The sequence below is a fragment of the Oryctolagus cuniculus genome, chromosome 8, assembly GCF_051225735.1.
Source record: "Oryctolagus cuniculus isolate XC-2025 breed Fujian yellow rabbit chromosome 8, ASM5122573v1, whole genome shotgun sequence".
Classification (NCBI taxonomy): domain Eukaryota; kingdom Metazoa; phylum Chordata; class Mammalia; order Lagomorpha; family Leporidae; genus Oryctolagus; species Oryctolagus cuniculus.
Genome location: NC_142874.1, coordinates 143,638,884 through 143,649,215, shown reverse-complemented (window position 1 = coordinate 143,649,215; position 10,332 = coordinate 143,638,884). Strand labels below are relative to the sequence as shown.

At 38.9% G+C, this 10,332-nt stretch overlaps 1 non-coding gene across 1 annotated transcript; it reads left to right on the top strand.

The window, feature by feature from the left end:
• The first annotated feature begins 8,820 nt into the window (after positions 1 to 8,820).
• Positions 8,821 to 8,984, top strand: LOC127487375 (U1 spliceosomal RNA). Its single transcript, XR_007914201.1, has one exon. It is a non-coding gene; the product is annotated as a U1 spliceosomal RNA (small nuclear RNA).
• The last annotated feature ends 1,348 nt before the right edge of the window (positions 8,985 to 10,332 follow it).

Sequence of the window (10,332 nt, the reverse complement as noted above, 5' to 3'; positions counted from 1 at the left end):
CCAGGCCAGCTCTCTCCTATGGCCCGGGAGTGCAGTGGAGGATGGCCCAAGTCCTTGGGCCCTGCACCCTCTTGGGAGACCAGGAGAAGCACCTGGCTCCTGGCTTCGGATCAGCACAATGCACTGGCCACAGCGTGCGGGCCACAGCGGCCATTGGAGGGCGAACCAACGGCAAAGGAAGACCTGTCTCTCTCTCTCTCTCTCTCTCTCTCTCACTGTCCACTCTGCCTGTCAAAAAAAAAAAAAAAAAAAAAAAAGGTGGGGCGGAGGAGAAAAGGAGTTGCTTCAGCTGAAATAGAAAACTTTAGTCCTTTTAACAATCATGAAATCACCAGTGTTTTCCAGTGTTAGTATTTATAGGAACATACCAAGACCCTCACACTCTTCTAGAGCCAGGGGATAAATAGTCACCTGAATGGCTATTGTGTTAACACCAGTATACCCTGTGAAGAAACAGTGATTTTCCATATGCTCTAGATGAAAATCAGTGGTATATTTCATAGTTGTAAATACACTTATGGTTATATTTTCTATATTAAAAATGGAAGGCTGGGGCTGGCACTGTGGTGCAGTAGGTTAAAGCCCTGGCCTGAAGCGCCCACATCACATATGGGCGCCAGTTCTAGTCCTGGCTGCTCCGCTTCTGATCCAGCTCTCTGCTATGGCCTGGGAAAGCAGTAGAAGATGGCCCAAATCCTTGGGCCCCTGGACCCACATGGGAGACCCAGAAAAAGCTTCTGGCTCCTGGCTTCAGATCAACACAGCTCCGGCCACTGTGGCCATCTGGGGAGTGAACCATCGGATGGAAAACCTCTCTCTCTCTCTCTCTCTCTCTGCCTCTCCTCCCTTTGTGTAATTCTGACTTTCAAATAAATAAAAATAAATCTTTAAAAATAAATAAATAAATTAAAATGGAAGCCTAAGAAGACTCTTAAAGATGGAAGTACATTCATTTCAAGTAGACTGTATATAATGTACTATTCTCAGTGGTGTCCTTTTTCCATTCTGATATAGGAAGATCATAAGAGAAAAAAATCAAGAAAACATTTCACCTCATTCAAGATAATTTTAACTTTAACTGCTTTTCTCTATAAGAATGAAAAAGAGCAGTGTAAAAATGCCTTGGTTATAATTTACTTTAGTTAGTGTTGTATTTTTAAGAAATAAAATATGGGTCAATAAAATTTCATTTGAGCTAAACTTCCTTTTTTCTGTAGGAAAATAAACGTGAATCATATTCAATATTAGCTTGACCTTTAAACTTAGAAAGAAAAACAACCAATTAAATCTTCCCTCTTATACTAACAAGAGTTTATAGGAAAAAAGCCAGAGCAATGCCCCAAGGAAATCTGTAATGAACAAGAATCCATCCATGGCAGGACCTATTGACTTGATTCACAAGCACTTAAGATCACAGGAGGCTGAGTCTCCCCAGCAGAAGTGCGGTTTGACAGGAAAAGGCCTTGTTTTCCTATCAGTTGACAATTTATTCACTCTAGGAGGCAATATTGCAAGGTGATTAAGAACTTTTGGAATTACACAACCTGAGTTTTATTCCAATTATTGTTGCTTAGTCCCCTTAGGTCAGATCACCTAAGGATTAGTTAATTGTGCTGGAAATTATAAGACAGTGTATATAGCAAGTGGCCAGGAAATGCCAGAGAACATTATGCATGTGATAATTATCACCACATTATATTAGAAGTGTTATTCAAAATACATTTTTGGGGATGGCATTGTGGCATAACAAGTTAAGGCACCAGCTGTCACACTGCCATCCCATATGGGTGATGGTTTGAGATCTGGGTGCTGTACTTCTAATCCAGCTCCTTGCTAAAGTACCTGGGAAGGCAGCATAAGATGGCCCAAGTACTTTAGCCCCTGCACCCACACAAGAGACCCAGATGAATCTCTAGGATCCTGGCTTTGTACTGGCACAGATCCAGCCATTTGGACCATTTGGGGAGTGAACCAGCTGGTGGACGGTATCTCTCTGTCTCTCCCTCTCTGGAACTCCAAAATTCATATAATTAAAAAAATACATTCTTATATTTTAAATTGATAAACCTACAATTATATTTTCTTTATATATTTGTGAACTTTCATGTTATCTTTGTTTTGAAAAAAACGGATAAAGATCATTATTCATCAATATTCACCTATTTTGTTGGTCTTTTCAAGGTGTATTTTTTATTTCCTTTTATTTATAAAAGGTGAACAAATCTTGTGTATTTCATATATATATATAGATTTAGGAGAATATTGATACTTCCCATCCTACCCTCTCTCCTGCCTTTGTTCCCACCCTCCTTCTTCCTTTCTTATTCTTTCTTTTAATTTTTATAATTACATACTTTTAGTTTATTTTATAATCATAAGCTTAACCATCCACTAAGTAAATAATTCAACAAATAAGAATAAAAAATAACTGTTCCTCAACAGTAGAAACAAGAGCTACAAATAATAATCAAATTTTAAAATGCCAATTTTGCTCATATACATTACTTTTTTTTGTACTTTAATAGTTACCACAGATCAGGGAAAACACATTTGTCTTTTGGTGCCTGGATTATTTCTTTAAGTATAATAGTTTCCAATTGCATCCATTTTGCTATAAAAGACAAGGATTTCATTTTTTATATGGTTAAGTAGTACACCATAGTGTTTACGTACCACACTATCTCTATGCAGTCATCATTGATGGACATCTGGGCTGATTCCGTATCTTAGCTCTTATGAATGAACTGCAATAAACATGGGGGTAGAGATAACTCTTTCACATGCTGATTTCATTTCATTTGAGTACATTCCCAGGAATGGGATGGCTGGGTCGTATGGTAGACTTATTTTCCTATTTCCAAGGACTGTGCATATTGTCTTTAACAATGGCTGCACAAGTTTACATTCCCATGAAAAGTGTATTGGGACACCTTTTCCCCCCATCCCCACCAGCATTTACTGTTTGTTGATTTCTATTTGAAAGCCATTCTAATTGGGTAAGATGGTTCTCACCGTGGTTGTGATTTGTATTTCTCTGATGGGTAGTGATCCTGAGCATTGCTGCATGTGTCTGTTGGCCACCTGAATTGCATCTTTTGAAAAACACCTCTTCAAGCCCTTTGCACATTTCTTAACTGGATTCTTTGTTTTGTTGTTGTTGAGTTTCTTGAGCTCCTTATAGAATCTGGGTGTTAATCCTTTATCAATAAGTTGCAGAGTTTGCATATATTTACTCCCTTGATGTCAGTTAACTTTTCATTTTGTTGAGTGTGTGTTCAACAAATGGTGCTAAGAAAATTGGATTCCTGTGTGCAGAATTATGAAACAAGACCCCTACCTTACAACTTACACAAAAGTGAACTCAAAATGGATCAATGATCTCAATCTATGATTTAATAACATCAAATTACTAAAGGAGAACACTGATAAACTCTGTAAGACATTGGCATAGGCAAAGAATTCTTGGAAAAGACCCCAGAAGCACAGGCAATGAAATCAAAAATAGACAAATGGCATTATATCAAGCTAAGAAGCTTCTGTACTGCAAAAGAGTTTAATTTGGGGTTGTCATTTGTTTGATGGAGTAAGTCTAACATTATTTTATTTCCTAAATTACTGAGTTTTGATTCTTTATGAATGCCTTCCATTTAATTCTTTGATTATTGTCTCAGTTTTTAACAGAATGTTTTATTCACTAACACAAATCCCTATAGAATTAACAAGTATCTTCTTTACCTATAAAATGTTTAGAAGGGGGACCAGAGACTAGGTCAGGGGGCATTCCAAGATTAGGGAATGACATACTCTGCTAGGTTGGGAATAAACAGTTAAAGAAAAAAGTGTTGGAAGTGCTCTCTCAAGGGAGAACTGGAGATGATGCAGCACTGGATAGCCTGCAAGAGGAAGAGGAAAGCTGTTGACCTGTGTGGAGGGTTTGTATGCACAGCACAAACATGAATACAATACCCAACTGCAGCAGCCGAGAACCAGAGTGAGCAATGGCTTGGAGAGGGAGGTGAGACCAGACTGCAGCAAACTGTGGTGATACAGCCAGAGGAGAGTGTCATGAGTCTGGACTAGAGCCCTGGGGGCTACCAGTTGCTAGCGGGTGCCCACAGATACAGTAGAAGTGGAGGAAGCACATTTATCACACTGCAACTTCCACAAAACAGCACCCACTGCCTGGCTAAAAAAGGGTGGGTGCCATTTTGGGTTTAGGTGGCAGCTGCAGAAGCCTTTGTGCGTGGGCACAGCAACTGGCTGAGACGGGACGTCTTTTCAGCATACTGGCAGCATACTGGGGAGAGACCAATCAGCCACTGATCTTGTGTAAGCATGTGATCCAGAGATTCCAGCAGAGGGAAAAATCCACAGTCCACAATGACTTTGAGCCTGGCTGGGAGGTGTCTGCGCACCCACATAAGACTGTACAGCACCCCCAGCCTCCCAGGACAAGAAGCCCAGATGGGGCTGGCTCAGGGAACATCTGCCTCTCTATTGACTTGTCAGACTGGCAAGGCAGATTGAAAGCTCTGCACGCAGAGGCTGTGGAAGCATGGTGTGCTGAGACCATGGAGACTTGGTGGAGACATGGGAAGGTGCAGGGTGTAGCTGGGTCTCTGAGCAGTCATGCTCAGAGGAGCTCATGGCAGTAGAAACTGTGCTTACAGTGAGGACTGTGCAGATCTTTTGTGCAGTTAATATGGTGGTGCAAATCAATGTTGAACACATTGAGGGCTAACACCCAGGACTTTCTTAGCTTGAAGGTGAAGGGGTGATAACACCAACTGGAGGCATTGTCTCCCCCTTCTGTAAAAAAAGGGAGATAACCCTGCTCAATTCATCCCACTCTGGAGAACTGACCAGAGCTCCTTGGCCACACCCACCACACACCACCTGGTATTCACTGAAAGTGCAGACATTCCACTAAGCCAAAGAGGAGCAGCTCAAAGACAAAAGCCATCAGAGGAAAAAAAAAGCAATAATCAATTCTGCAAATGCATAAAGTCAAGAAACAAGAATAAAAACACCATAACCCCCCAAAAAGGAATACAACAAAATTTCAATATCAGAATGTGAAGATGAAGAGATTGAGAAAATGCCAGAAACAGAATTTTAAAAAGTAATCATAGGATTGCTCAGCAGCAAATCCATGAACAACCTCAAAACACACACACACAAGAATAAAAAAAAAATTAAAGAGAAAAAAAATTTAAAGAGAAATCACAAGGAAATATTAGAAATGAAGAATTCAATCGCTCAAATAAAAATGTGGTGGAATATCTTAACAGTAGACTTGGCAAGGCTGAAGAATCTAGGGGGCCAGCACTGTGGCATAGTAGGTAAAGCCACCACTTGCAGTGCTGACATCCCATATGGGCATCAGTTCAAGTCCCAGCTGCTCCAGTTCCGATCCAGCTCTCTGCTGTGGCCTGGGAAAGCAGTAGAAGATGGCCCAAGTCCTTGGGTCCCTGTACCCACATGGGAGACCTGGAAGATGCTCCTGGCTCTTGGCTTCGGATCAGTGCAGCTCCAGCCATTGCAGCCAATTGGGAAGTGAACCAGCCGATGGAAGAACTCTCTCTCTCTGCCTTTCCTTCTCTCTCTGTGTACTTCTGAATTTCAAAATAAATAAATAAATCTTTAAAAAAAATAATATCTAAAAGGAAGATAAATCTTTGGAAATCATTCAGAGCAAAAAGAAGAAGAAGAAGAAGAAGAAGAAGAAGAAGAAGAAGAAGAAGAAGAAGAAGAAGAAGAAGAAGAAGAAGAAGAAGAAGAAGAAGAAGAAGAAGAAGAAGAAGAAGAAGAAATTAGGAAACTTAAAAACAGTGTTGGATATTTATGGGAAACTATCCAACAGCCCAACATACAGGTCTTAGGAGTTCTTGAAAGTAGAAAGAGAGAGTCGACTAAAAGGCCCATGTAGTGAAATAATTACAGAAAACTTCGCCAATTTGGAGAAAGAAATGGACATCCAGGTACAGGAAGCACATAGAACTCCTAACACACATGACCAGAAAAGATTTTCAACGTGACACATTGTAGTCAAACTTTCCATGGTAAAACATAAAAATTTCTAAAATGTGCAAGAGAGAAATGCCAGATTACTTTCAGATTACTTTCCAGTTAACTCACAGAGGACTTCTCATTGAAACTCTTCAAGCTAGAAGAGAATGGCAAGATAGCAGTCAAGTCTTAAGAGAAAAAACAGTCAATGCAGAATACTTTACACTGCAAAACTTTCATATTTATGAATGAAGGTGAAATGATCTTCCATAAGAAACAAATTGAAAGAATTTGTTACCACTCATCCAACCTTACAAAAGATACTTATATACAGAAATGCAGAAAGATAGATGTCATTATGAAAAACTGTGAAGGCAGAAAATCCCCAAGGAAACGTACAAAGGAAATCCAAAGTAAACAATGGTAATATTTATGGAAAAATGGCAGGGCCAAGTTGTTACTTATCAATAGTCATCTTGAATATAAATGGCCTCAACTTTCCAGTTAAAAGATACAGACTGGACTAATGGATTTAAAAAAAAAAAACAGACCCACCTATTTGCTGCCTAAAATAAACATATTTCACCAACAAAGATACACACAGATTGAGAGTGAAAGGAGGCAAAAATATACTCCATGCTAATGGAAAACAAAAAAGGGTAGCCATGCTAAATATCAAACAAAATAGATCTTAACATAAAAACTGTTAAAGGAGACAAAGAAGGCATTATGTAATGATTAAGGGATCAATTCAATCGGAAAATGTGAATATAATAAATGTATACACACCCAATTACATAGTGCCTGGCTATTTAAAAGAAATGTTAAAGGAACTAAAGGGAGACATAGACTCCAATACAATAGTAACAGGGGACTTCAATACCCCACATTCATCAATGCACAGATCACTAGACAGATGATTAACAGAAAAACAATCAACACTATGGACAAAATAGACCTAACAGATATCTACAGAACTTTTCACCAAACTTTTGCAGAATAAACATTCTTGTCAGCAGTGCATGGAACTTTCTCTAAGATAGACCATATGCTAGGCCATAAAGCAATTCTCAGCAAATTCAAAAAACTATAAATCATACCACGCATCTTCTCTGAACACAATGGAGTGCAGCTGGAAATCAGCAACTCAAGAAGTTCTAGATCACAGGCAAATGTGTGGAGACCGAACAACATGCTTCTGAATGAAAAGTGGGCAATAAAAGAAATCAAAACAGAAATGAACAAATCTCTGGAGACAAATGAAAATGACAATATATTATATCAAAACTTCTGGGATACAGCAAAAGTAGTATTAAGATGGAAGTTTATAGCAATTGGTGTCTACATCAAGAAAAGGTAGGCATCAAATATGTAACAGCAGATACCACAGAAATAAAAAGAATTATCAGGAATTATTACAATAGCTGTATGCCAACAAATTGGGAAACCTAGTAGAAGTAGATTCCTAGACACATAGAATCTACCAAAATTTAGTTATGAAGTCATAGAAAACCTATACAGACCAGTAATCAAGATGGAAACTTATCAGTAAAAAAAGACCATCCCACCAATAAAAAGCTCAGAACTCGACAGCTTCACTGCTGAACTCTGTAAGACATTTAAAGAAGAACTAATTCCAATTCTTCTTGAGCTATTCAAAACGATTAAAGAAGGGAATTCTCACAAACTCCTTCTCTGAAGTGTGCCTCATCTTAACTGCTAAGCCAGAAAAGAAACAACAGAGAAAAAGAACTATAGACTAATATCCCTGAGGAACATAGATGTAAAAATCCTCAACAAAATAGGAGCCACTAAGATCCAACAACACATTGGAAAGATCATTCATGCAGACCAAGTGGAATTTACCCCTGGTATGCATGGTTCAACATTCACAAATCAATAAATGTGATACATCACATTAACAAATTGAACAACAAAAACATGGTTATCTCAATAGATGCAGAGAAAGCATTTGATAAAATACAACACCTTCTCATGATGAAAACCTTAAGCAAACTGCGTATAGAAGGAACATTCCTAAATAGAATCAAGGCAATTTATGACAAACCCTGACCAGCATCCTATTGAATAGGGAAAAGCTGAAAAATTTCGTCCTAAGATCCGGAACCAGACAAGGATGTCTACTCTCACCACTGTTTATTCAATATAGTCCTGGAAGTTTTACCCAGAGGCATTAGGCAAGAAAAAGAAATCAAAGGATACAAATTAAGAAAGGACAAAATTAAACTATCCTTATTTGCAGAAGACAAGATCCGACATATATGGCATTCAAAGGACTCCAGTGGGAGACTACTGGAACTAATAAAAATAGTTTGGTAAAATAGAAGGATATAAAATCAACATAGAAAAATCAAAAGCCTGGTGTTGGCACTGTGGCATAGTGGGTAAAGCAGCTGCCTGCAGTGCTGGCATCCCATATGGGCACCAGTTCGAGACCTGGCTGCTCCACTTCCGATCCAGCTCTCTCTGCTATGGCCTGAGAAAGCAGTAGAAGGTGGCCCAAGTACTTGGGCCTATGCACCCGCGTGGAAGACGTGGAAGAAGTTCCTGGCTCCTGGCTTCAGATTGGCACAGCTCCAGCCATTATGGCCAACTGGGGAGTGAGTCAGCAAATGGAAGACCTCTCTCTCTCTCTCTCTCTCTCTCTCTCTGTGCTTCTGTGTAACTCTGCCTTTCAAATAAATAAACAAATCTTTAAAAACAATAGCCTTTATATACACATACAATGCCATGGATGAGAAAGAACTTGTAGAATCTTCTGATCTGTTGTGAGACACGTTATCCATTGCACAACAGGCCTGGCAAGGGAAACACCATTATCCCGCAGGTGGTTTTCCCAGGGCAAGGCTCTTCCATTGTACTGTTGACGTGTTGATCCCTGCAATTTCCACAAATGTGGGAAACTCGACTGCATAATTTGTGGTAGAGGGGGACTGAGTTTGCACTCTGTCCTGATTAAAAAAAAAAAAACAACTTCTGAGATCAATCCCATTCACAGTAGCTCCAAAAGGAATTAAATACCTTGGAATAAATTTATCCAATGATGTCAAAGATCTCATTGATAAAAATTACAAAACACTAAAGAAAGAAATAGAAGAAGATATTTTAAAAAATGGAAAAATCTTCTATGGTCATGGATTGGAAGAATCAATATCATCAAAATGTCCATACTACCAAGAGCAATTTACAGATTCAATGCAATCCCAATCAAAATACCAACAATATTCTTCGCATCTCTAGAAAAAAATTATGTTGAAATTCATAGGGAAGCACAGGAGACCCTAAAAAGCTAAAGCAATATTATATAACAAAAACAAAGACAGAGACATCACAATACCTGATTTCAAAATATAATACAGGGCAGTTATAATCAAAACAGCCTGGTAGTGGCACAAAAATATATGTAGACCAGTGGAACAGAACAGAAACTCCGGAAATCAGTCCATTCATCTACAATCAGCTTATCTTTGAAAAAGAGCTAAAATCAATCCTGCAGCAAGGACAGTCCCTTCAACAAATGGTGCTGGAAAAACTGGATCTCCATGTGCAGAAGTATGAAACTAGATGCCTATCATACACCTTACATAAAAATCCACACAAAATGGATCAAAGACCTAATTATGTGACCCAATGCCATCAAATTACTAGAAACTATTTGGGAAGCTATACAAGACATTAGCATACGCAAAGAATTCTTGGAAAAGACCCCAAAATGCACAGGCAATCAAAGCCAAAATTGACAAATGGGATTGCATTAAACTAAGAAATTTCAGCACTGCAAAAGAAACACTCAGCAAAGTAAAGAGGCATCTAACCGGATGTAAGAAATTATTTGCAAACTCTGCAACACATAAAGGGTTAGCATCTAGAATCTATAAAGAAATCAAGAAACTCAACAACTACAAAACAGCCAGGCTAAAAAATGGGCAAAGGACTTGAACAGCCATTTTTCAAGAGAGGAAATTCAAATGGCTAACAGACACTTGCAAAAACACTGAAGACCACTAGCCATCAAAGAAATGCAAATCAAAAAACAATGAGGTTAAACCTCACCCCTGTTAGAATGGCTTTCATACACAAATCAACAAACAACAAATGCTGGCAAGGATGTGGGGGGGAAAGGTACCCTAATCCACTGTTGGTGAGAATGCAAACTGGCACAGCCACTGTGGAAGACAGTATGGAGATACCTCAGAAATATGAATATAGACCTACCATATGACCCAGCCATCCCACTTGTGAGAATCTACCCAAACCAAAGAAATCAGCATCTGAAAGTTATCTGTACCCACATGTTCACTG